This window comes from Pezoporus occidentalis, unplaced genomic scaffold (assembly GCF_034315485.1).
Source record: "Pezoporus occidentalis ecotype Australia unplaced genomic scaffold, CSIRO_AGI_Poc_V1 ctg70, whole genome shotgun sequence".
In the NCBI taxonomy this organism is placed as follows: domain Eukaryota; kingdom Metazoa; phylum Chordata; class Aves; order Psittaciformes; family Psittacidae; genus Pezoporus; species Pezoporus occidentalis.
In genome coordinates, this window is record NW_026916053.1 from 831,952 (window position 1) to 855,603 (window position 23,652).

At 38.6% G+C, this 23,652-nt stretch overlaps 1 protein-coding gene across 6 annotated transcripts in view; it reads left to right on the plus strand.

Moving 5' to 3' along the window:
* SULF2 (sulfatase 2) overlaps positions 1-23,652 on the plus strand; it is a 148,088-nt gene that overhangs the window by 115 nt on the left and 124,321 nt on the right. Inside the window, exon 1 of one of the 6 annotated variants that reach the window (XM_062642382.1) lies at positions 53-400. The exons of 1 other annotated variant lie outside the window; for it this stretch is intronic. The gene's annotated coding sequence lies outside the window, so the exon portion shown is untranslated. Of the gene's footprint in view, positions 1-52; positions 401-13,679; positions 13,702-23,652 lie in introns of those variants that run through there. 4 more of the 6 variants (XM_062642381.1, XM_062642372.1, XM_062642377.1 and 1 more) reach the window with 4 other exon arrangements.

A 23,652-nucleotide genomic window follows, 5' to 3' on the forward strand; every position in this document is an offset into this window, starting at 1 on the left:
CAACCCCAGCTCTTGGGGGTACAGAGGGCAAACAGCTCCCCGGGTGGGGGTAAAGCTTCCTCCTCGTTCCCCACCTTCCCGGCGGGGTGCTTGGGCGGGAGCCCCCCGGCGAGGGAGGCGGCAGCGCTTGGAGGAGGCGCCTCGCAACAGATGGTTAAAGCCGGCTCCTCGCCACGGCCCGCATTGGCCGGCGGCGCGAGGAAGGGCGGGAGGGAGTCGGCCCCGCGCAGGGAAGGCGACGGCAGCGGCCGGAGCTGCGCGGCCCCGCGGCGGGGAGCGGAGCGCAGCGCCCCAGCCCCAGCTCTCTCGCTGCCCGCGCGGTGCTGAGGTGACCGGCTTCCCGCCGCGGAGGTCGCCGGCGGCGCCGGGCCACCTGTGAGTTTTCCGCCCCGCGGGTGCTGTGAGTAACGCCGCCTCCGAGCGCGGCCGGGCTGGGGCCGCCGGGAGGGTTCTGGCGGTGGGGGCGGGAGGCACGGAGGGATCGACTCCCCGCCGGGGCGGGCGCTTGGGGCGGGCGAGCCGGAGCTGCCGGCTTCTTCTCCGGTTCAACCCGTACAGTACGAGACGGGGAAGGTGTGGGGGGAGACCCTCCCCCAGGCGGGAGGCTGAATCACTGTCGGGAAGGTTTTAATCACCTGTAAGTGAGGAAACCCCCACTCCCAGTCATCCTCCTCCCTCCCTCCCATTCCAGCTTCGCCGGTGTAGGCGCTTGTGGTGAGTAGTTACCGGTGTTTCGTCCTTGGCGCTTTGAGGAGCGGGAGGCTCTCAGGTGGGGAGCCGGGATGCGGGGGAAGTGACTCGCCCAAGGTCACGCCGTGAGGCAGTGGCTGAGCTGGGAGATAACGTGCTCTGTGCTAAAAACTTGCGGTTCCTGCTCCTGTGCTGGGCTGTTCAGTAGCACTGCCAGGCTGCAGGGCTCCAGGCGTAGACGTGCTAGAGTTGTAGGTAGGTCTCCAATTAGTTTGTTGGTTTTTTTTTGTTGTTCTTTTTCTCCTTTTAAAGCATCGTGTATGGATGTGAAACCGTGGAGAGGTGCAGTGTTCATGTCATCTCTCTTGCTTTCTCCAACCTGTGAGCATGTGAATGAATGCATCAATGCTTTTCTGTGACTAACGTTTAGTAGATTGCAAACAGAAACTGTTGGTGAAAATATAATGTTTTTTCTTCACTTTTGCCCTGGTGTAAGTAATGTCTTCGCTATTAACAGTGAATGTCATATCTATCAGACAGTAATTGTGAAAGACCACTTAGTTGGACAGGTGTCAACGGTACTTGGAAATTAATCTGCAGTGCAATGGCTTTATGCTTAGTGCATGTGAGAGATGTAAAGTGTGGTGGGCCATGCTTTAAGAATTTACATACTGGAGTATAATGTGATTAAGAGTTCTCTAAAGGATGCAACTGGAGTAATTGTTTCAGTGCTAGCTATGTGTGTAACAATTCTCACTCCTTTCCTCTCCAAATGTAATTTTAATGAGTTTACAGAATGATATTTTGATGTAGTTTGTCCCAACTAGTCTCAGTGTTTCTCTCTAGTTTCTCATTATGTGGGAGTAAAACTGACACATGTAAGGATGTTGTTTTGATTAAACATATGAAAGCCCTCCGAGTCAACCCTCTTTATAGAATTTGATTGATTCTTGCATTTCATGTTGTGTCCTGCAGCAGTGAAACTCGAATATTCTACATGTGTTGCTCAAAAACTTAACCAACCTGGTGCTATCGTTCTCAATTGTAACTTAACTGTTTAGTCGGTTTTGGGGGGTGCAGAAGTGGAATATGAGAGAGGTTTAGGAAAACACACTGGTGTAAATAGGACAGCTTTATTTTTAATCTGTATTGGGGAGCTCAGATGAACTTTGGGCTCTCTTCAGCATAGATCATGGAATTCAAGGAGAGGTTCCTAGTATCATGGGGACTGATTATTATAGTTGTTCTGTGGTTTGAATATTGAGGGATTTGTATGTGTTTATTTCATTCAGAAAATACAGTGTTATTATCAAAGTATTTAATGGATTCCCAGTTTCCCGCCGTTTCCCCTTGCTGGTTTAGATTCCTTGCAAGGAGTCTTTTTTCAGTTAATTTCTAGCTGAAAGTGTTTGCCCTTGTTGTATAAAACCATCTTGATTAGTTTGGTCTTCGAATATCTCCATCATTTTTTCCAGAAGGGTAGGAAAATGTCTGTTGTCTTTCCACCTGGGTACCTAATATTATTTCAGTAAACAAAATGTGAAGTTGGAATAGGTGATGCTTTGCTACAGCTCTGTATGTTTTATTCTTAAGAAAGTATGTATTCCACTGCTGTGACTTCATCTGAAGCATTTCTGTTGTGAGGATACCAGGTGAGAAGAATTATCACTGCTTATCTAAAAATAAAAAAGTGCAGGCAGATATACTTACTGTCAGATTTGCAAATATGACTGATGTAGGTATCTGAATGAGTAAGACCCTCTTCTGTTGCGAATGAAAGGGAGGTGATGGAATAAAAGAAATACTTTTGCTGTGTAATAGCAGATGTGTGTTTTGAAGATGCAAGATTTAATACCTAATATCTCAAAGAACTTGACAACTTGGAAAGGGTGTGAATTTATGTTTTATCTTCCCTTCAAAATTGTTTTTAGAAGTAATTAATTTCAATTCCTGGCAGCTCTAACTTCTTGCGCTATAGATAACATAGAATCATTAAACTATTGTCCAAATAGTTGTGGCCCCTCAGAGAGAGACAATATTTCTTTTTCTAGTTTTCCATACCACCATCCTTCAGCCACCTGAAGATGTAGCCTCACTGTGAATTTGAAAACAGAGTAAAATTAAGATCAAGAACTGCTGCAAACCTATCAGAGAATTTTGGTTAAAGATGTGGATGAGATTATACCTCTGTGAAGAATCCTTAGTGCCTTTGCTGGTTTCCATGAAGAGCAGATAAAACTTGCCTTTCAAATCATCCCTTGCAGTACCCTTGACAGAATACATTCTCATTTTTATCAATATGTAGAGCCAGTTTCTCAGGCTGGACTGGACATTTTGGAAAATGAGATGGAGGCCTACATTTCCAATATAAAAATGGATGTGCTGGTGTGCTCTTGTATTTGAGAATTTCTTGTGTTCATTCCAGTACATGCCATGATTTAATTTGAAACCTGAAAAGCTATAATGAGTACTTTGGTATTTTTGTTGTCTTGGTTTTGTTTTTGGTTTGTTGTTTTTTTTTTTTTTCTCCTCTTCTTGCTCCTCCCTTTCCCATCAGAATTGGTCTCTTAAAGACTTGCGTTTTTTTTTTGTTTAACTTCTGGAAATTATCTGAATTTCACTGTTGTTCATTGCTTGTTAACTGCCTCTTCCCTGACTGTCCCCACCACTCTGCTCCACTACTTGGGGAGAAATTCTGGAATGATAATGCAAGTTTGTCAAAGGAGGATTTCAACTAATTAGTGGTTGACCTCTGTAGGAAAAGATGTGTAATGTTTCTGAATTCCATGAAAATGTTACTTGTCTCAATACTAGATAGAACTATCCCTTTTTACAAATACAGATGCTGCAAGCATAAAGGTCTTCAGAAAGAAGCAACATCCAAAGAAGTGTTGCTTCTGAGGCAGTAAGAAAGTCTCAGTAAACAGAAATTTTTATCTTCCTTCTTGTAGCTGTACTTGAGTTCTAGTGCTCTTGTAATATGTGAGATGTGTGCTCAGATTGTGCAGCTGCTGTGGGATTCCAAGTGCATGTGATCTTTGCATGCTAGTGTATACAGTAGTCTGAACCGCAGCTAAATGCAAACTTCTATATTCTGTATTAGCATACTTGTGTATGCACGTGAGTAAGGTGCTTTTTGTCTTCCTTTTTTTTTTTTGTGAATGCAGTAGTTCAGCAGTTCAGCCTGAACTCATCTCTATGCCTGTGTATGTATATATATGTATGTACACATATAGGAAAATATAGGGGTGTGTATTTGAGTTCTTATTTTCCAAATCCCGATGAGCAAAATTTCCAATTAAAGTGTTTGAAATAATGTCTTCTTTCAATAGTTTGGTTTGGTGCTCAGAATATCATGATACTGAAGAGAATGAATTAGTGTGAAAGATCCAGCAACACAATCTAGGTAACTTTGTTCAAGTGAACCTGTCTAAGTCAGAATGAGATTTATAAAGCAGGTATGACTTTTTAGTTTTACAACACCCTGTTTTATGCTTGGAACCTTTCTAATACAGATAGTTTCTACATCAAATGTTTCTACTACCTAAACTTAAGCTGAAGTAACTAAATGATGATTTGATGATGAAGACATATATACAGTGGCATGTTGGCACCTGTAACTTGGTCTTATTAGAGCAGTGATACTTTTCTTCTGCTTTGAACAATGTAGAAGTCTTTTAGGTAGCTAATGTCTGCAATGAGCTTATCCTTGGTTTTAGTTTATTCTTTTGTATTGTTTGGGTTTTCTAGAGTTGGTTCAGCTTCCATGGTGAAGTCAGGATAGCAGCTCACAGTGAGGTTAAGCAGTTTGTGGTGAAAGAGAAGTTTTGATGTGCAAACACTATTACTAATTATCCTTATTTAATGGATTTTTTGAAGAGTGTTAAAACAAAATGTATCTATTAGGCTGCAGAGTTGTCTCTACTCTGCATATAGTATTCTAAATGAAGGTCATAACTTTGTGGTTATGGGGAAACAACTGTAAATATCAGTATCTTGCAAGAAGCAATATAAATACTGGATGAAGTCTCATTGCTCCAGAAAGCCATGTCCAATTTAGAAATAGGCAGCACCTTTTTCAAGTTCCTAAAAAGAAAGCAATAGAATTGTCTGCACTGTTTGAAGATCTGAGACAGTGATCATGGTAAAAGGCTGAAATTATTGATGCCTGAGGTAGGGATGTACTGTAAACAAAGATTCTGCTGTGATCTGACAGTTCTGACCATCTCTGTGACTGAGTTATTGGATATGACTACCATTTAATAGATAGCTTTAATGTGTTTTCTAGTATTATTTGGGAAAGGAAAATTGTGAATCTTAAAGATGCTGAAATATGTCAGGAGATTATGTTCCTCACAATCTGGAAACTGAATAAGTAAAACTTCTGGTGGGTTTTTGATATAAGCAAGTCCCAGTCAATTGACCTGTTATATAGATTTTCTTAGATCTGCTTATGGATTTAATATTCTGGATTCTGTCTTCTCTGTGCTTGAAGTGCTGACAATATCAAGTTCTTTATGTATCCTTGTCTGCAGTGTTCTCTCTGCCTGCTACCCCAGAGTTACTGCCATTCAATGGAGGAAACAAACACTGGTCAAAAGGTAGAAGTTTGTTTTAGGGTGGCGTTTTTTGTTGTTTGTATAGTTTTAATAGAAGAATCCTAAACCAACACTTCTGTAACTGTGAAAGGGGTAAGAGGATGCAGCCTTGGAAGTTGCAGCTTGCTTCTAAGGAAGGTTGAAGTACCAAAACTATAATGCTCAGTGGATACCTAATAACTAAAGTTAAAATCCTTCTTCCACACCAAATACTTAAAGGGACTCATAAAAAAAGAAAAGGAAAAAAAAAAGAAGAAAATAAGGGGGAGGGGGATGTGTGTTTAAAATTAGCTGATCTTCACAATGCTTTATCATTCAGTTTGATTTATTTCTGTTCCACTGTTCCCTTTTTGTTTTAGTTAAAAGTAGTAAGTTTATGTTGTATTGTTATAATAGTGTTAATTTTCTACTGGGGTGTGAAGTTATTTTACACGGAGAGTAATAAGGAAATGTATGCATCTTCTCTTTAAATATAATGACAAGATCCTGTCATCTGAATTTAAATTAATGGGTAGTGGAAAAGGTTGTAGTAAATGTCGATATGTGTCTTCTTCCGTAACTGTAAGAAAAATCTTTATGCATTTCTAGTAAGTCATACCTGCAACCCCAGTGACTTTGGAGAAGAGTGTTTTAAGGAGTATGAATGCTGTTTTTTCTTAGTACAGTTTAAATGGGCATTTCAATACATGGTTGTGTACAGTATCTTCTTCCTTCCCTTTTTACTTAATCTTGGAATAAACCTTTTTAATCCTAAAATCACTTCTGGTGAATCTATTAACATCTAGTTCACATCCCTGAACTTGATTTAGGAAATAAGTATCTTTTATTGACAAATGCAGTTCCCTTCTGCCGCCTTTATTTTGGGGTACTTTCCACTCGAAAGTGGGTTTGTGTGTTATAAATTCTGTTTAAAATCCTTATAGTTTAAAAACCTTATAGTCTTCATCAAGTTTTATTTTCCCTTATGCTCCAATGCCAGCAGCACTGGAAAGGCTTGCAAAAGAATCTGGCTCCTTTATGTCATTCTTTGTCAGAGGAAGTGTGTAGAAGAGTTCAGTGACATACAGAAAAATAATATGGTTTTGCTCTTAGAAAGCTTTTATTCATAGACAGTGTGTGAAGACAAATTACTTTACAAAATGTGGCTCAGTTGTGCATACGGAAGGAAGAAAAGGCATAGTTGAAACTGAAGATAACACTGCAATGTATCTTTGGCCATTTCATTCATTGGGTAAATCTTTGAATCTTGCTGTACTAGATAGAAATACTATGATGCATTTGTTTCTGTGATCCACTTAGATTCTTTTCTGACTGCTCCAAATCCCAGCGCACAGATAAAAGTGGAGGCAGCTGTAAGAGTGTATGTAAGTGAGCTCCAATTAATGCCTCTAAATCTCTATCAAATGATCTCTTTAGTCACACTTGTCTGATAGTCTAACTACAGAGTCAAAGCAATCTTTAAACATTTTATTGAATTTCCTTGCATGTGATAGATGTGTGGGTTATCTTCTCCATGCTGTCTGCTGGAGAACAGATTTGGAAACAACAGAGCTTTGCTACTATACAGGACCCTGTAGGTTCTGTAGCTGCATGCGCTGTGATATTAATGGTGTTAAATTAGCAACGTCAGCGATATTAACTAATTTGTTCATTCAGACTGTGACATTTGTTTGGTAAAAGGATCATTAAACACATGCAAACATCCTACGTGCAGTGAAAGGTCTTGGGGCCCTGACAAATAATAAATGAGAAAATTATAGGTTGTAGGAAAATGTAAATATCATTCTTTGGGAATCCGTCCTCTGGCAAGACAAAAATGTTCCCTTTAAGCAATTAAGGATTCATTATGTTCCTTTCATATCCTTAAAGAATACTGGAGACTAGTTTACATACTTAACGCATATCTTGGTGTCTCTTCCTTTCTTTCAGGCGCTGATGTTGAATTGGGATTTGTCCTGGTTTTGTTAAGCAAGTACTCCAGCAGTGCACTGTAGAAAAGTGCTGTAGCCTCAATTAACTTCTATAATCTTCTGGATAATTTTGAGTCTGTCTTGTGATTTTCTTATTAACAGCTTTAGTTCACTTTTTTTAATCATCTGATATGCAAGAGATTAAAGTAGGGGCTCATGCAGTAAGTCCTTTTGCATCAGATGAGTACATCTAATACGAAGTTGCATGTTAACTGATGAATCTATTTACCGTGGTTTTGGGGAAAGGCTTAATCTAGTTTCAGATAAATCTTGTGACTTTCTTACTCTGTATGTTTGTAACTGTATAAGGATTTGTAGTGTCAGGTTAGAGTGCTAACATTGCCAGCTTCAGGACATTAAAGCTTCAACAGTACGATGCATTTGCTTGTTACTTGGTGCAGTTCCTGAGTAAGTTTTCTGGCTTCCACATCAATGTTCTCAGTGGGGACTGAGAACTGTACTTGAGCCACTGCTGCTTATCTCATTAAAACTATGGCTGAAGTTGCTGTTCTCTCAAACATTAAAACTAAATTGGGAGCTCATCCTGCTCTTATGGTATTGCTGAGTCAAAAAGAACCAGAGAGACTCGATAGTTATCATTTTCATAATGACCAAAATAATTTTCAGAGATTGTAAAACTTTTTGCCAATCTTTACTAGAACAGATATAAGTAATTAGATTAAGTTATACTAAATTTTTTAAGCTTAAAAATGGCTGAAAGATTTAACTTTTGATTAGCTACCAACAATATCCCTTTCCCTTCCTCTGGAAGCTGGATTTGTGAATAACAACCCTATAGGGTTATTAAAGATATATAAAAAAACAAACAAAACAAAGAAAAAATCTAAACACAACCAAAGAAAAAACAAACAAATAAAACCACAAATAATCCCCCCCAAAAAACTAATCCAAAACACAAAACCAGAAGATGGGACTGATAATTCCACTGACTGGAATGTCCGATACCTCTGTTCTTGAATGTGAAATCTTGCTAATTCTTTTAGGATATGATTCCCAAGCTATTAAGGCCTGTAGTCTGATGTATGCCAATGTAATAAACAGCCAAGCACACTCTGATATGTCTGTGGTTATTTGGGTGCAGCTGAGATGTAGCACTCTATATTGAACTTTGTAAGTCTGATTCAGAAACAAGTGTATTAAGAAAATGTTGTCCAGCACAGCAGAATTGTCAAAGTAAAGACTTTGGTTTGGTTTGTTTTTTTTTTTTTTTTTTTTGGTTAAACAAACACTTGTTGAAATGTGAAAAGGGAGAAGAGGGAATGGAATGTGAACAGAGCCTGAATTTACAAGGCTTGTGCAGGAAAGTGTTATATGTGCCCCAAGACACTTTGGTACCAGGAGATGGACAGAGCACCTTGGCCTGAAATGAAACACTTCCCTCATGTAAGTCTTTGGCTATATTTGTGGAAATGGAAGATCTGCTTTTCATGCCATATTTTTGGGAGCCGTCAAATATCAGCATTTTTTCCTCTTAATGATCTATCCTGAAAACATAACACAGGAACTCCCTGGGAGGAACCTAAAAGAAAGCAGTAAAATGATCTATGATATAAAATAATTAATGCCCCATCAAGGAAAGACTGAATTAGTCTCCTGGAATTAGATGATAAGCCAAACAGAATTCCTTCTTCATTTAAGACCCAAGACCTTAAGAAAGCCTGTGTATTCTCGTCTGTCTTCTTAGAAAGTAGGGTGTTGTGTGACTTGTTTCTGGTGATCTTGAGCAGGGGGTCCTTAATAGGCTTAATAGTATGAACTCGGTATTTCAAAGAACAGAAGTAGAGTACCCAGTGAAATTGAGGCTCCTTGTGAAAAATTTAAAATGCTGAAGAGAATCAGAAAGGGAGAAGAGCTCTATACACTTCCTGTTTCCTATGGACCAAAGGTGTAGGTGGGCTGAACTCCAGGGATCCCTTCTTTTTTGGATCACCCCTCTGTGATCAGGTTATACTTCATTGGATTGCTGAGGTGTACGTATACAATGCTCCCACATGGTTATTTAAAAAGTGTGATTTACTTATTAGAACCCCTTATCACTCCATCAGTGTTCTGCAGAGTTGTAGTAGTGCATGTTAAGTTTTAAAATAAATCAATTCCAAGGCTTTATCAGATCCTACTTATTCAAATTTCTGTACAGAGTTCTTTGAATAAGTGGTCTTTTGAGTCTTTTGATACTTGAAGCATTTCTGCTGTATGTGTAACTCCTTCAGTTATAGAAGACTTATTTTAGGTTTGTGTTTCATACCAAATTGAGTTAGACCTGATCTCTCAATCTTAGAGTGTCACTACCAGGATGAGTATATTTATATTGTAGATTCTGTTTTACTTTATCTCTGATCACATGTTCCTGATACCTAACGGAGACAGTGCAGCTATGGTGGCAGAGATGGCTATGACAGAACCACCTGAGATTGGGTTCAACTTCTTGGGTTTGCAGCACTTGATTATTTTCAGGCTGCTTATACTATCAAGGAAAGTTACTTTAAAACTAGCTGAGGCGAAAATCAACATCATGATGGGACTAGTAAGACCCTAGAAGTGATATTTGTGGGTAATGTAGTGAGCAGAAGCATTGTGGTGTCTTAAATATTAATTATAAAGATGTCTTATGGAAGAGGCACTGATACCAGTCTTCTCAGCAAATATAAACATTAACTTAAAGCAGGATTTTAAGTTGTTTTCTTCTTATTTTCTCTGGTGTGATATTAAGGAAAGGGAAATATGTGTGTACACACAGAGGAAATCTGCTATAACCTAGGTAGAGAGTTGTTGAGAGACACATTTCCTGTACTTCTTTGCAGTACTTACTCCTGCTTGACTTTGTATGTATGTACATAAAATCTGTAAGGGAAAACTCACTACTATCGGTTGTACTGCAAGGTAAGAATATATTTTTGCTCTTGTCTGAAATAATGTTACCTTGCCAGCCAGCAGAGTTTTTGATGCTCAATAACTTTTCCTCATGTTAGAACTGTGTTTCTTTCATCATGTGTGTACTTAATTTTGTTGTTGTCTTTTGATCTCGGGGCAAAGGCTTAGGTACCAGCATTATCATGTTGATATCTCTACTTTTATTAAACTTCTGCATTTGCCTGCATTGCGTCTGTGATGATGAGACAGTAGTTGAAGTGTTCAAGATGCTTACTGGGAGCAGCTGATTGTTAGAAACCCAATGCCTCCTTCATAGGGCCCAGTCTTAAAACCAAGTGGGAGTTTTGTCTACCTGTGGAGTCTTAAGCAATCTTCCTGTGACAGGACTGAGTTGTGGAAAGGTAAAAGGGATTATCTAATTTATTAGAACAGAAATTTACTGTAGTGGCTAGCTGGGATTTTCCATCATTTTGCCACAGTCATGCTAGAGTTAGTTGTTTCTTTCCACTTCATACCATGTCCTCTTTGGCTTTTCCTTTTGTTTTTTCTCCCCTACATCCCAGAATTAGTAAACTTGTTGTGTGGAAGCAAGGACTTAGAATGAGGAAGGGTTCTGAGAAGGTTCCCTTAGATAGTATATAAAATAAAACTGGAAACTCTCCACTTTGATCTTGGAAATCTCAGGTGACTTGCTAAAGGACCATGAAAATGATGCTGTCTTCTGAATATTCTTTTATATCAGGTTACTGCTTACCTGGCAGATGTTCCCAGACTGAGATTGGCATGGTGTGGAGGACCCTGCAGTAAAAGTGTTTAAGCCCCCTTTTTGGGATATGTTTTTACTCTTCATAACTCAATGTATTGCATTTATCATGTGAATGATTGAGGGCGTATCTGAAAAATAATTATGGGATACAAGAATATGGGCCTGACTTTATTAAAAGCTGTTGTAATCACAATGCAAACAAAACAACCCCAAAACCCCAACTGCTGCATTTATATCACTCGATGGCTTATTTAACATCATTTTGAAGAAGCAAAGTCTGAAGCTCTTGGATTTGTTGAATGATTATGATGTTAAGATAAGTAACACAGTGCTATAAATGCAATGCTCTACGACTGAAAATGTTTTGCCTTATGACTTTTCCTTTAGGAAAACTTCCTAGTTCTTCTCAAGGCATTAAAACATGTATTTCTGCTGTGGTTTTGAGGAGCTACAGGGGACTGAGTTCCAGGTAACTCCTTAAATTCTCATGCCCATTGCACTGATGTAGAAATATGGGTGGTGTTAATGAGGAAGTATGTGTACATCATGGATCTAAGGAAGAGTGCAGCTATGGAGATTGTCTTAAAATCTGTAATCTTTCAGTATGGTCTGGTCTTCTAGAGATTGAAATATCTGTTTCTTAGAGCTAATAAAATAAATTCTTCAATGCCAAAAACCCTAAACCCCTTAATTAACAGGGAAACCTAATACATGCTTAAAGGTCTGGTGAGTTTCAGTCTGCTGCTTTTATGGATGCAGAATTGTTGCCAGAAAGATTCCAGTTCAGCTTGCAACATAAGACCCTAATTTACATAGGATGAAATGGAGCTTCAGTACGCAGGCACCTGAAGCAGAAGCATGACTGTTGTCTTTGCAGGGAGTTCTTTGGTTCCGTTTTCAGTCAAATACCTGGTAGATGAAAATCCGCTTGCCACAGGTGAAGCCAGTGTAACCAAAGGCAAAGAAAGTGTCTCCAGGTTCTTAGGTAGCTTTTAATTCTTTGCAAGAATCCAGTGTAATGTGAGTTTTCTTGGTCTCATCCATGAGCAGAAGGTACTGTTTACACTTGGACAGTCAGCTGTCTGATTTGCAGACAAGATGACCTCTGCCCACCAACTATCAAGATGAATTCCATTAGGAATTTGGACTCAGAACTTCTAGAGTTCCAGGGCAGGCTTTCCTTGCCTGAAGTTTTCACTCCTACTGTTCCCTGAGGCTGTCATTTCTGATCACTGACAATTTTAAGCCTCATGCTAAACAGTGAGGCTTTTCTCTTCTCACTGATACTTTTACTTGAATTTGTTAGGGTGGGTTCAGAGCCAGCAGCAGGACTTGACTGAATTAAGAGTGACGTGTCTGGTTCTTGGATTTGCTATTATTCAAATACTTCTGAAATAATTAGCTTTAGGCCAGATGCTTGGCTATTTCTAGTCCCCTGCCATTCCTATTTTGCTTTAAGGCAAGAAATAAGGAATTCCTTTGCATAGAAACATCTCTAGCATAGATCTAACCAACATCCATATGTTGGACTCATTGCCTCAAATCCCATTTCCTGATTTGCCACAGATGCATTGAAATGTCTCTGGGAAGGGACAAAAAATACTATGTCTTTTGGTGATGCTGTCTGCTAGGAAGCTCTGTAATGGGGAGGAAGAGGAGGGTATCAGCACTGTGTTCAATAGTAACATGTCCCCTGGCAATTCTTTTGTGTTCCCTTCTGCCCCCACTGGTGCTTGGCTACTTCTGGAGATATAACCTTGAAGACTTGGATACCCTTACCCTTCTTGCCTGTGGGTCGTCAGGGATGCAGCTGCTCTGTGGAATGCAGTGCAACTAAGCTAGCTCCAAGTGAGATTCCTCAAGTGCAAGAAAGTAGTGTCCCTATGTTAGTGGCATGAGCAGAGCTCTGCATTTACCTTGGTGCTAATATGGCTTCATTACTTTGAGCTATTTGGGTATCTCTAAACTGAGCTGTGATCTGTGGAAACAGATATTCTGGATTTGTAGTTTCTCCACGCTCTTGGAATTAGCTTTTACACAGGATGTTAATGTGGTGTTGTATGCTTAATACATTTGGGTATCTCTGTTTAAATTTTTAAGGGGAGCTGAAATATCAGTTAAGTATTGTATTGATTTCACGGGAAGCACAGAGCTCTACAAGTTAGACCAATTAGGTGTCCAAATGGAATTTCAAAATTAAGCTACCTTCAAATTGGTATCTGTTATTTTATTCTCTCCAATCTACTGATCTACCAGGGTAATCTGTTGGCTTTTAATAATGTCTGTGAAGACTTCTGAAGATAACTAAATAGGAAATAAAATGTCCTAGTCTTAAAGAATAACCCTGTGAGGTTATCAAATGAAACTGATATGTTTTAAAATTTGTGTTCAGACAGTTAAAGATAAAATAGGTCTTTTCTACCACTATAAGAAAAGAGTAGATTTTTCTGGGGGGTGTATAATGTAGTTTTGCAGTTGTTAACTGCTGACCCTGCCTTTACACTACAGGAATTTTTGGAGCTATGAGTGAGCAGTCAAGCAGAAGCCAGGCTAAAGCAACAACTCTGATGAATGACATCTCAAAGCAGAAAGAATGTTTTCTGGTAATGGAAGGCATTGCCTATAGAAAGGGAAAACAAAGGATTTGTAGTATATTCATAATCTTAATTTCTGAAAGGGGTGTGCATGTGTTACAGGTTTTAAGTTATTTAGAGAACCAAGTGAGAAAAGATGGCAAAGCTGGAACTTCCAAGGCTTCCAATGTTTTCTGTGACTGCTGTGGTGGGTAAGCTAGGTAACTCCCTTGCTTTAACTGCATATGTGAAGAGATTTAATGGAGACTGCCTATGTGGCAAGGAAACTTTGTATCAAAAGCAGAGAAATTATTAACATTAAATTTGAACTCTTGATTTACATGTTAGTGTATGCTAAATGCTAATCCTTCATCAGCTAATGCGTAGTTGGATGCTATTCTGCACTGCTAAATAACACAATATAAGCAGGCCAGCAGAGCAAGATTGTTGGTCCTGAGCACATGACATCCCTGCTTTTTGTTTTGTGGTCTTTATACCAGTTCTAGTCTGGTCCTTTCAGCTGAGTTTGAATTCGCATTTGTAGTAGGTTTTAAGTGGGCCTCTAAGGTATATCTTCCAGCTTATTTTCTTCATCCAGAAAGTGTCCTGTTTGTGTGCCTCAGGACAGCTCTGCAGCATAAGCCAAAGCACAGTAAGTGCAGCTGGGAGGTTTATGTACATGACAGATAATACATGTTATTTTCATATCTATATGCATATAAAACTAGGCTAGTTAAGAATTTTCACTGAAATAATACACATTTTCCATGTATGCTGTTATGCGCTGAAAGCCTTCCAGAATAGGTTTTGTTTTCTAAAGGAGCAGTGAAATCAAACGAGAAATACTGACTTACAGAAGAATGTGAATTTTACCAATGAATGCAGTCAAGTCATGGTGTCCCCAGTGATGTGAGGAAAACCATTTCAGAAATGTTGAATTAAAAATTACGCATGCTGCAAATACGGAGATAGTCTGATTTAATTTCTTTAGCAGGTTTGAGATGACACTAGCTGCTCACATGTTGAAAGAATAACAGTAACTTTTTTGCCTTACTCTGGTGGTGAGGGAATAATCTTTTTCTGATTCACTGGAAACAGGACAAGAAATAATGGCCTTAAGCTTCACTAGAGACTAAGGCTAGAGAGTTAGAACTTTTTTATTTGCAAATATGGAATAAATATTTTGAAAGAGGCTTGAAACCTCTGGAGCTTTAAAGAACAGGTAACAAAAGGGGGCCAAGTAGGGCATGCTCAGGAGAGCTGCATGGATTGAACAGTTGCTTCAGGAAAGCCCTCTAGATCTAATCAATGATGAGCAATAAAACATTAGTCTGTCGTCTGTGAACAGTGACCCATGCTTTTAATTCTTGATGTGCAGTGTGAGATAGAAACAGGGTGTGACTAAAATCTTAAAATAGTCAGGGTTCAGTGTAGTAAACTAAGAAGCTGATTCCTTTTTCCACATCTGAAAAAAGATGGCAGATTCCAAACTATTGGAAAGTGATGTTGATTTAAAGCAAACCTAAATCAAGGTCTGAATTTTCCAGTGTGCTAATTGTCCTTCCAGACATCTTTAGCAGCCATATACATACAAGTATCTTGTTGGCCTTGGGGCTTAGTGCATACATCCTAAATCCTAAGGAATGCAGAAGTTGCATGATGTAATATTAAGTGAATTTCTGTTTATGCTTTTGAATTAAAAACCAACCAATCAAAAAAACCCAAGCAAACACAAAGCTGAAATAAAATTCGAAAGCATCATAGGTAAAGGCAGTTAAATGTTTTTCAAGTATCTGGTCTGTTTTAAAATATATTCCAGAAGCTGATTTAAAAAGATCCCCTCTGGGGCTTTGTCTTGGTGACTCACTTCATTTGACTGTTGATCACACTTCTAATTTTTTTGCTGCTGAGCTGGTCTCAGTTAGAATGAGCTAAACCAATTTGCAGATCAGGATTTGAAAACACTGAAGCACAATATGCCACTTTCTTGAGTTCTACTCCTCATCCCTTCCTTACGCACTAAGAGAAAGCGATCTGTCTAGTTTTAGTTTATTTTGCACAACACAAACTAAGCTTGTTAAGTTCAAGGCAATTAAAATGAAATGTTTGAGCATATGTCAGCTTCTCAGAAACTTGTATTGTGTAATCCAGCACTTCAGTATTCTGACAAGCTGAAGGAATGCTTCCAGTAGAGGAATCAGTCAGAAGTGAATCATGATGGGGGGGGGGGGGGGGGGGGGAAGGGCGGGGGGAGCGTCAAAATCTTGTCCTCTAGGAATTAGACTTAACTTACTTTTGGGTGAACTCAGGCTACCTCTAGAAAGGTTATGACCTAGAATAACCAGTGACATTGCAAAACAGTGTTCAAGGTCTTTGTTGTAGTTATCCTCTTTGTATTTGGCTGACACAGAGGCGAAAATCAGCAGCTGAGGAAGTAACTTCCTCTGAACCTTTGATCCCACATTCTGCTGCTGCTCTAACAGTAGCCTTAGGAAGCGTAGCTGTCAGGCTTCTCTTGCTTAAATGTATCTTTAGTGTTGCATCATGTTCTGAAGGAAATAGTCCAACTTTACTTGTACCATTATATTATCTCTTCTTAAAAGAAAAGATGTTGAACATGTTCTGTATTATCCTCTTTACTTTGTGAGCATGTATTCTGTAGAAAACACTGATAGAAAAGCTGTTGCACTTTAAGTGGAAGCCTCTGAACATATCAGCTGTCCTTTGTAGTAGAAGCCTGCTAGGTGAAACTATTTATTGCACATACGAGCTTGTCATTTTGCTTCTGAAGTAGGATTTGATAATTAGATTACAGTAATCCTATTCTTGGCACATAAATTGCAGAAAATATAAGACCGAGATCAACATCATTTGGATGTAGAACAGATAGCACATAGTTTAGTTAAACATTGATTTTATTTATTTATTTTGATTTTTAATTAGAATCTTGGTGTGACTTTCAGCAAGAGAATTCCTGAGCCACATTTTTGTATCTCTGCAGGAAGCAGACAAGGAAAATACTGGCTTTGCAAGCTCTTGAAGCAGGTGCTATATGTCTCTAAATTCTGCGAAAGCTTCATGCTCATACTAAAATCTTTAAAAAACAAAACAAAACAAAAAACCCTTAGTAGAGAATTCAACCAAAAAGTTGGGTTCAAGTTCTTACTTTGGTTTTGTTTATTTGTTTGTTCCTTCTCATCCCATTCTGGACACATTTGGCTTAAAATCCATTATGCTTAAGTTGCAAAACCAGAGAGTGTTATTTTGCTTTTGTTGTTGGAACTGCTTAGATATAGATTTCTGAGCTTTTCTATAGTTGTGCAAGATAGAATTAACTGGTTCATGAGATCAGTTACGTTCTAACCAGTGGAGCTTTATGACAGTAGCCAAATAGTGAGGCCATTTACATGACATGCAAACTTCTCTGACCCAAACTGCGGCTGCTGTCTAATACTGGACTGTTGCTTGGCAGCTTTATTTCTTCTGAGCAGTGTTTTGTTAGTATATTGGCTGCTTAGACAATTTGCTGTGCACAACATGATCTCACATCCCTGTGCAGGCAGGTGTTGTTTTTTTTTTCTCTAGCAAATTGCACCTTTTTCATTTTGCTTTCCAGTATATATATACATCTTGGTGTTCTATTCATGGCCATATAAAGCTTTAAATAGAACTTGGCATTTGTGTCTCTCATGAATCATGCATTCATCAGCATCTGTGATACATTATTAATCTTTAATCTGAAGGTTCAAGTTGTCACTGAAAACACACATCATAGCCTGTTTTAATATTACCAAGACAGGAAAAAAAACAAAAAAATCATCATGACACTTGTTTTTGAGTGGCTTAGACAAAAATTGCATTGTTCTGATTATACTTATGAAAGCTTATGTACTGGGACACAGGTGGAAAAATATTTAAGGAGGGAGATGGGGTACACAGTTGCTTGTTTTAATGTTATTCTGCCTGTGAGAGCTACCAGTGAAAAATAAATTCAAAGAATCACTTTATTGTTCCAGAATGCAGATGCTGGAGAATGATAATGCTTGTATAGGGGATAAAATAGAGAAGATGTAAAACCCAGTTATGTAGTCACTGTAATTGGACTACTGGAGGGACAATTTTAAGATTCTTAAACAGATGCTCTTGCAAAATAATAACTTTTGGAGGTAAAACTGGAAATGTTTTAAAATAAACTTTACAAGAGTAAAGAGAGGCATGAAAAGACTGAAACAAAAAGCAAAGTTTGAAGCTTTTGGTCTTTTCTGCTGTCTGTGCTGTTCTTGGTACACACCATTGGTGTCTGCTGATCCCATTCCAGGACTTTAGGTGCTGATTTACAGTGCCTACCTACTGTTAAGAGTATAGTCTGATTTAAGGACTGGTGACATTAAAGATCGGTATGTTCGTTGATGTTATTTATTTGAGGTGGGTGCTTGTGTGGGACCTGTTGTGCTTATGTAGCAGAGCTATTGGGAGATTTCCAGGTGTGTGTGTGGTGGGGCAATCTTGTTGCTGTGGGAAATATGCTACCTGGATATTCAGATAGAATGGGGGTGGAAAAATGTTCCCAGCCAAAGTAAGAAATGTAGCTGCTGTAAATGGAAATGTCTGTTCAGAGAGCTACAAGGAGATAGGGCAACTGGATCATCAGATAGGTTTGTTGCAGTGCTTGGCTGGGGTGTGCAGAAATCATTCCTTTGGCTGCTGAGTAGGAAGTGTTTGAAACCTCTTTATTAAAGGTAATGGAGAATTTTCTCCTCCCCCCTCTTCAGTTGATGCTTCCTGAACAAGGAAGGACCTTGTGTTGCTGTGCACAAATACATTGCTTGAACAAATGGAGCTGTTGCTTTCTCATTCTGTAATTCAGGCCTTGATTAATTACATGCAGTTTTAAAAATGCAGTTTAGATGAAGCTGCAGTACTGAAGCAGAATGACTTTGAAAATTGAACAGTTATTGGTAAAGAGATACTTGCTTTGTGATTGACTGATGTACTTTAAGTTATTTGCTGGGTGTTGTGGTCACTGGATACTGGCCTGTATCAGAATACAGTGCCTGTGTTGGCTAACTTATTCTCAAGTCTAGCACTGATTTAACCTTGACTTGTTTTGCGCTAACTTTGGATTTTAGACTGAGTAGGAGTTGGTTGACATTGAATCTTTAGACTTGCTTATTATTTAAATGAAAAGGTAGTATTTTATAATAGCCTCTTTGAAGAAAAATAGTTCATCTCTAATGTCTGGCACTAAAATGTTCAGATAACACCTAAAATTTTGACCCTCACAGTCTCACTGTTCAGGTACTTCAGTTCCGATGTGTGATTACGGGTGCATCTTCTCTGCAGCCACTTCTGATGTTTTGGCTTTTTTTTTCTTAACAACAAAAGAGAAAGTGTTAAGAACAGGTGACTTGCTTCAAACATGACAGCAGCTATGGATTAGGGCAGTTTTAGAACTCCTAACAGACAAAGCTGGCAGTCTCGTCATTAAACGAGATTAAAATTAAAATTAAAGCTACAGCTTTAATAATTTGTGCAGTCTTTCTGAGACCTCTTCTTTAGTGCAGACTTCCCTAAAATGATGCAAATCTGTTGGATACAAACTGGCTCTAAATGTCTAATCTCTTGAATACTGTTAATTTTTGCTATGTTTCAGCTATTGAGCTCTTGCTGTTACAGCTGTTGTGATATTTTGCTCATAAAAGATTATTGAGGCACAATGCCTGTGCATGTGTTATTTAGATCCTGTTCAGACCCATTAAACCCCGGTGTTTTGGGCTTTTTCTTAACCCATATAACATTTGTAGACTCATGTATTAGTTACCTTCTTGCAAGTCCTCTTTTTTGAGTTCCTTTAATGTTTTCCAGTGTATAAAAAAAACCTCAACTCTTAAAAAGGCAAAAAAGCAGACTGTATCCAATGTCAGCTATTTGGTATTTGTGTGTGTTTGTGTACTTGCATTCAGAACCATTGAAATTGTGTGCGTGTGTGTACACTGTACTCTGTTCCATCAAACTAATGTGAAATAGTTAAAAGTGGTATGAATCATGACAGACTTGGTGCCTCGGTATCCAAGATACGTTAACATGCTGATAAGTTACTTGTTTTCCTGCTGTGAGAACTGGTTGCTGTATTTGATTCTTTAGCTGAATACAAACTAAATTAAATCTGCAGTGACCTTTATTGTGCTCTAGCTAATGACCCAGTTAACCTCTGGTTAATTTTCTGTCTCTTGGTGTCCTGGGAACAGGGACATGTTTACTTCAGTTGCCACAAACCTTTAGAAATGTGCCACTGGCATTTATTATTCTAGAGCTGTGTGTTTTAATAGAAATTAGCTAATGGGCCATGGGGGTCTGCAGAAGTTGTAGAATGCCAATGAGGAGTTTTCTTTCATTTTTCCTCCACCCTGATTTACATGACTAAGCTTTTAGCTTTTCTTGGTTTTGTTTTAGTTTCTTGAGTATTGATCTGTCTCCTGTGGAGGAAACAAACTATTTGCTTAACGTGCAGGGGAGGGTATTATTGTTGGCAGCTTCCCAGAGAGTCCCCTCTTCTACATGCTTTAAATTAAACTGGAACCATCACAGACATTGCTAGGGAAGTATGCAACTAATGCAGTATTATTTTTACATGGCTGTGTTACGCAAATAAATCTGAATATAACCATAAAATTAACAATAATGAAGATCTTTTTTCTAAGAGCAGATCTGAATACCACTTTTCTGATGCAAATAGGACTCTCGCAACTGGGTGGGCTAACCTATGAAGTGTGCATCCGTCTGCAGGAAATGAAGTTACACTGATACAACAGGCATCAGAACAAGGCAGAATGATTATCCACACCCATTTGTAGTAACAGTCCATATTGTCTGTGTCACACATCTCTTAATTAATGCACAGTCAAAACCAAAGCTGAATTTTTCCTCGTGTGTAGGAAAATGTAGTGCTTACAGGTTGAGGCCTTGAGAAACAGCTGTTCTAGAACCAGTCCTTTCGCTTTGTCTGTTCCTTGAATATTTTAACACAAATTTCCTTTGGAGATTAAATCCTTCTTTTTTTGTTTTGCCCATGGCAGCAACATGAGCAGGTAGAAGCAGCTTCCTGAGTGCTGAGCGTCACTCTCTAGTATAGCTGTCCTGCAAAGGCAGATGGAAACACTGCTGCAGCAGTCCTGAGTCCTGTGTTGGCCATGTGAACAGATGGGTTTGAAGGGGGAATGGGAAAGCTTGGGCTGTTTTACTGAGCTATAGGACACTTGTTCAGACTTGTAAGTTTTATTTTGGGACTTTCTGTGGCCTGAGCATCACTGCTTGATGATCATATGTTAAAAATATGCAACACTGAGAGCGACATGAGGATTTTCCATTAAGAGTTTCTTGGGAACTTGCTCCATTCAGCCTGGTGGCTTAGGTCACCACACAAAATAAGCAGTCTCTGTGCTCTCTGTATGCCTTGCATATGTTCTGTGATTTTGCTAGAGACCAGCTACATCCATCAGCTGGGGAGAACTGGCATTCTCTCTTACCTGTCCTCGTTTCCTTGTTACCTGTAAAAAAAACATCAAACATGGAAAAAAAAATCAAGACAGGACTGTACAATCTTTATCACTTGTTCTGAAACCACTGCCATCCAAATGGGACTTGGCATGTGTTCTACATGGTAGTTAAACTAATTTTTTATATCTTCTAAGAGCTTATTTGTAAAGGATCCATCGCATCATAACCTAGTGGGCACCATAACCGTTTTCTTCCTTATTGTAAGGGGGGAGAAATTATGTGACTGTAGAATTAATGCCAGAGGTGTGGATTGTTATGTTGTTACAATGTGGTTTTGTACCTGAACTTAAAATGATGACAGTGTGTCGTATATGCTCCTGGGGTGATTTTATAAAGTAGTTATTTGGTTTTGCTTGTGGCAGAGGAAGATGCAAAATCTCAACCTCTGTGTAGTTGTTTGGTTTATTTTTTCTTGAGAATTAAATCTTAAGGAAAGGAACTTTAAGTTGCAGGATATGAAAGCCCTCCCTCTTTACCAGCTGGAACATCTTGAAAATGAAAACTTTCTCTGTCAGTCATTGGAGAGTACAGGGAATTCTACGTACAAAGGGAGCTACAGTGCCCCACAGCTTAGTCCCTGGTCTTTTCTGTTTATGAGCTTATTCTGTCAGGGTCTGTTAGTTTTGGTATTGTTAGTGGTTTAACAGGATTTCAGAGTTGTTGGTGGTCTCCATGGGTCCTTTCCCTATTTCATCTCTGAGTATTCCTACTGCTAGAGGAAAAAAGCAACTGTGACTGAGGAGATTGGAATTACACACAGTGTAATTCCCTTATTCATAAATTTATAAGGGAATTGCTTCTCTTGGTTAGCAGTTGAGAGGAACCACATTACAAGCTTTGGCAAGAGAGAGAATATACTTTTCAGGTATTTCAAAAATTAAGCTCAATGATATCTCTTGTCTTGTGTTTAAAAATAAATCAATGAGATAAGTTATTGCTGTATAGATGTATGTGATGTTTCTATTAATTTGTACAAATCTGCAGTCAGAACTATTGAGTCAGTCTAAGAAGAACTTGTTCAGAATAAGGACCTAACCTGAGTTCCTTCACACCCAGGTAAGAAAAATATGTTAAGTGTATTAGACTATGCTCTGGGTAACATTCTCACGTGGATGTGTTCTGGTGAAGTTTTGTGATTAAAATGAGCTTTGCCCTCTTGTTGAAGGAGCAATCTGATATCATGTATTCAACTACTATCACAAGTGGGTTTTGAGTACCTTACAATACAATGAATTGTGATCAGCTTTTGAAGATGAAGGTATGGAAGGATAAAAAAGATGAAGGAAAAAGCTAAAACACTTCGGAAATTGGATTTCAGAAAGAAATTTCAGAAATGCTGTTCCCTGACTTTTATTGCACCTCTAATTGCAGAAATAGAAATGATACTTTGATTTAAATAATCACAAGATTTCATATAATACTTGATGAATGTCTTAATAATCTCTCTGAACTGCTTTTGTTTTAGTTTCTTGAGTTTTAAAAATGCAGAAGAAATTAACGTTCCTAATGGTTCTTTAGTTCAAATACTTAACTGAACTGTTCAGAGCTTCTACTTTGCAGTGTAGTTCCTGCAGTGTGGAACTTAAGGAGAATTTAGATACTACCTCTGTTTCAAAGGACTGAAAATACTTTGCATGAGTGTTCTGTAGTGTAGGTGTGGTATGAAGAAGCTAATCTTGCATATTTGTGCTTGAAAACCATTCTTTTTGAAATGTAAACCCTGTAATGGAAAACAGTGGGGTTTTTTGGACTAAACTTTTACTTAAAGGCAATTCACTAAGAAATAGAATAAGGTTTTGATCTTACAAACATGATAATGAATCTTAATGGCATTAATGAATGTATATGTTTAGCCTGATGGATAGAATTACCAAAACCTTCTTCCCAAAAGTTAAAACATAAATTGCCATATAGCTGTAGGGGTAAGCAATACAGGATGTTAGTGCTAGTAGTTTATGGATACTGATTCAATTACTATTCCCAAGATTTAGATAAATATTTAGTGTATTGAAATCTGTCCTGTTATGGGTGTCTTTTGTGTTCAAAGAGTATATCTAAAAACTCTGGAGGAAAAAAGAAAAAACAAAAACACCCCTGCCGCCCCAAGCTTTGAATTGCCATCTGCTTTTTTCCTCTTTTCTCTTCTTTGTGCTTCCTAATTGTGAATGGCCCATTTGCCAAGAAGTTTTCAACACAGAATTCCCCTAACTCTGTCCAGTCTCTTTTCTTCAAGGCAGAATTTAACAAGACTATGTGCCTTCTCCAGGTAGATCAGATGCTGAAGTTAACAGGGATTAAGGAAACTTTTCCTAACTACAGTGTTTTCCTAAACCACAGCAATGCAATAGAAATCCCTTATTCCGAATGTTTTATAGAAAGAATAAAGCATGGCTGTGTCAAATTTTGTCGAATTGGTTTTCATAGTTTCAGCCCTTGAGTACATACAAGATCACTTCAATTTTCCCCCATCCAACTGGTTTGAGGGCTGCAAATGTCACTTTTCTGTAACACCTAACTGTTGTTACGGAAAGAGTAAAAGAGTGAAACTTGGCAAATGGAAAAGAAGGTATAAGGGAAAATTGTTCTTGGTTTGGAAGGTGGGGGGA